General features: G+C 39.7%; 1 long non-coding RNA gene across 1 annotated transcript; it reads left to right on the forward strand.

Moving 5' to 3' along the window:
* The first annotated feature begins 1,078 nt into the window (after nucleotides 1–1,078).
* Nucleotides 1,079–2,405, forward strand: LOC311290410. The gene is made up of 3 exons (XR_014627375.1): nucleotides 1,079–1,650; nucleotides 1,785–1,861; nucleotides 2,308–2,405. It is a non-coding gene; the product is annotated as an uncharacterized lncRNA (long non-coding RNA).
* The last annotated feature ends 1,871 nt before the right edge of the window (nucleotides 2,406–4,276 follow it).

Here is a 4,276-nt window from a genome sequence, read left to right on the forward strand (position 1 = left end):
CTTAAAAATGTAGTTTTATGGCAAATACATGACAATATAATTTATATTTGCTACTATAAAAAAAAAAAAAAAAACACCATCAGCAACATAATTTGCATATACTTTGCAACCTGATTAAACCCAAATGCATTTAAATGTGTTCTCTGATTCTGCTTTGAGTAAGTGCTATCAGGAGGGCAGACACTGGCTTACAGAGTGTGGCTTCCAGACCGAGATAATTGCTAACATAAACAGTACAAGAAGGTACCTTTGTTGGACTGAGACATTCAGAGCTTTAAAGTAAAGGTTCATTATGGCTTTGAATTTATTGTTTAATAAAATACATCATGCTGAGACAGACTGGTGATTTTTCCCTATGGTTAGCAATTTACTGTTATTTTTTAATACTGTACATTGCGTGTGTGCGTGTGTGTGTGTGTGTGTGTGTGTGTGTGTGTGTGTGTGTGTGTGTGTGTGTGTGTGTGTGTGTGAACTATTGCCTTCATTAAATGCTTGTATTGATTTTTACAAGCCTACTACTGTACTGTATGCTGGTATTAAAAGGAATTATTCACCTAAAAATGAAAGATTTTGCATTCATTTACTTTTACGGTAAATGGACTGCATTTATATAGCGCTTTCACAGACCTATGGCCACCAAAGAACTTTACATATAGCCTCACATTCACTCACTCATACACCGACGGTGCGCCATCCAGTTCGTCAGGAGCAGCTGGGGTTAGGTGTCTTGCTCATGAACACCTCGACACTTGGTCAGGTGGAACCGGGGATTGAACCACCGACCTTCCGGTTTGTAGACAACCTACACTCTAAAAACTCCGGGGTTATTTCTTCAACCCATTTTCTGGGTTATTTGTGTTGGGTTAAAATTATGGGTTATTTTTTTCAGAGAGTAACCATTTTCTGGGTTATAGGGCTAATATTTTGACCCAATTCATGGGTTGTTTGGGTTTCTGGGTTATTTTTCAAAGAGTAACCCATGTTCTGGGTTATAGGGTTGGCTTTCTCTCTCTCTCTCTCTCTCTCTCTCTCTCTCTCTCTCTCTCTCTCTCTCTCTCTCTCTCGCCCGCCCGCCCGCAGTTGTTCTGGAATTTTCTCACAACAGTCGTTTGAAATAACCGTCGCTTTCGCGCTCGATCCGTTTTGGCCTGTGCTTCATCGGTGCAACTTCATCTATATTCAAGGTAAGAGAGTATTTTCAGTGTTGATGTAATGTAAACTTTTCTGTGTCCATGTCCCTGTTGCTAGTTTATCACCATTTGCTAAAAAAAAATAAAAATACGTTGAGACTAGCGTTAGCCGTGGTAATTCTGTGGTTGGCATGTAGCCGCGGCTATCACGACAACATCTAGGACAACTCGAGGTAACGTTATCACACACCGGACGCGATTTTGAACAAGGTCCTGAGCCGTTGCTGGGTGTCGCGGACAGACGCCGGATGGCGCCGCCGGTGTCTGTACACTCATAGAGAATAATGTGTTCGAATTTTAAAGACGCGGCACTGCGCTTCGCGTCCGGTGTGTGAGCCCCTTGAGAGACTGCACGTCCGGTGAGCGATACCTCGAGTTGTCCTAGAGACGCGACGCGGCGCTTCTCGTCCGGTGTGCGAGCCCCATAGCCGCGGCTACAGAGCGACGAGGCAACACAATAGTTGAGTTATGTTATCCAGCTGCGCCGTGCTTATCATATTATACAGTGCTCTACTGGCTGAAGTAGTGAGAGTTAAAGAAGCGGGTCAAGTCTTCAAATTGTTGCTAACCTCTATATTGCTATGTTTTCTCCAGGTCATCTTGAATGGACAGTTTTGTCGCTGATAAGCTAACTGAGTGGCAGCTGTCTGAGCTGACAGAGAATTTTAGAGGTGAGCATTTTACTCTTGTTGCCCTTATATCATCTCTCTATACCTACATTTTTTTTAATAAGACTTAAATGTGTCAGTGCAAGATTTTGTGAAAGTCACAAATTCTTCGCCAGTGGGGTATACACAACCCTAAAAGATTATTGTGCCTTGTCTTTAAGCTGTTATGCATAAGAATGGGCAAGATATTCACCTTTGCATTAATGTCATTACACTTTTTAATGAAAGAAAAGATGTCATTCACACAAAATGGGTAACGTTAATGCTGCAAAAGAACCACATTAGTTAACTAGCAATTTGGGCAAAAAAAAAAAAAAAAAAAAAAAGCCACTGCATTCCCTTAAAAGTGATTATTTGTTAGCTTGATAATGAAAGAGTGTCTGGTGAGTGGTTCACAATTGTCTCAACTTATTAACAATACTCATGTTGTCTTGTTTTCTGTCTTTCAGATGAAGACATAGATGAGGAGGCATTTCTTCTCTTTGATGAGGACACTATCAAAAATCTTGTCCCCAAAGTTGGCCCCAGGCTTAAATTCCTGAGGCTCTTCTGAGAATTGTTTATTTTTCTATTTTTTATTTCTAATATTGTTATTACAGTGTGACCTAAAATAAATAGGAAAATAAACATGTCCAAGTGTGTGTTTTTTCATATGGATTTTAATTTAATGCAATAAAAATGTAAAAGTGCTTGAAGTGTGTAATATAATGTAAAACAAAGTTTTATTTTCTGAAATAAGGCATACTGGGATAGTGAGGTTAAGTTAGGTTATTTTTGACCCAACTCCTGGGTTAAAAAAGGATCAACTAATTTTTGGGTTATTTCTACCCAGATGTTGGGTTTTTTAAACCCAACATTTGGGTCAGGTATTTTACCCAGAATTTGGGTCAAAAAGCATAACCCAATTTTCTGAGTTGAGATAACCCATACATTAGTTGGTCCCTTTTTAACCCAGGAGTTGGGTCAAAAATAACCCATTATGGATTATTTTTGACCCAGGAGTTTTTAGAGTGTACATGAACCACTGAGCCACTGCCGCCCATTTTATATATACAAATAAATAAATAAATAAAAATAAAAAATAAAAAAAATCCGAAAATATATATAACCATGAACATCATTTGAGAAAATCTAATAATTTTGGCTGTAACAAATTAGTGTTTTTTTTTTTTTTTTTGTCTTATCTATATCAGAAACACACTACAAGACCAATTGTGTTTAGCCTGTGTTCACATCCATGTGTAATTTGCCATATCAAATTATATATATAATTTTGACTTCATTTGCATTGGATAATGACAGAATTACTAGTGAATTAATGTGTATGCTATACGATACAGTCATATTTTGTCTCATTTGTTTTTTTATTGTCTGTCTAAAGCAGTTTGCGCTATTCTCCGGTATTGATTTCGATGACAAACAGAGAGCAGTAAGATTTGAGATTTCCGCAGATCTGAGACAAATAAAGTATGAGGCAACTCACAAAACTTGCCCTTGTCTCTGCAATATCCTACTGCTCCACTTGCAAGGGCACGTACAGAGATACAAAGAAATGCGAGAACACTTCATCAAATGAAGCAAAGCTCACATACACAGCATCATTTCTGAAGACAAGAGGCAGGACTGCTGTTTCTCATACGCTCTCCCGGCTTGCAGGGGATTGAACTTCAGCGCTTGCGTTTGCCATGACAAGGAGCGCCCCACAGAGCCTTCCCTTTGATGTCGGCCTGCAATTCAGAGCCACTGATACATGTATCGATCACTGCGGCAACTGAAGCCTCTCTCCCGCTGCTCTCTATTTCATTTGTTCCCTGTGGTTCCTTCCTCATATTGATCCCTGTGAGGGGCGGCGTTTGAGACTTACAGACATGAGAGAGCAGTTTACAACAGCGTACATCATTTTTATCTATCATTTCTAAGACTGTCACGCTTAGCGTGTTTACGATTTTTCAGGCCCATGGTTTATTTTCTTTTGTCTGTGCCTCATTTAATATGTGTCAGTATAATTATAGACTCTTAGCACACATATTTTGGTAATTAATTTTCCTGGTCTGCAATTCATCAAGGTAGGCTACAGTACATAATGCAATAGGAATGACAGGATCCTTACATCAGCGTTACATAGCTATGTTTAGAATAACATACTTTCTCTTGCTATGTCTGCAGTGTGAATACTGTGCACTAGAGTCAGAAATGAACAGTTTTTGTATTAAGAGAAGTGATTGCTAAGAGAAAAGCTAACTTGAGTGAAAAGTTCTTGGCCTCAGCCGACTCTAAAGGTTCGAAGGTGGCCTCAACCAGCCCTTCGAGAACCACTGCCAGGTCCCATGTGGGAACTCTTGTCCGAGTCGCAGGTCCAAGCCCCACAGAGGAAACGTACGACCAGCTGATGTCTTCCCAAAGGGCCATCACCCAGAG

This window comes from Rutilus rutilus, assembly GCF_951802725.1.
Source record: "Rutilus rutilus genome assembly, chromosome: 5".
In the NCBI taxonomy this organism is placed as follows: Eukaryota; Metazoa; Chordata; class Actinopteri; order Cypriniformes; family Leuciscidae; genus Rutilus; species Rutilus rutilus.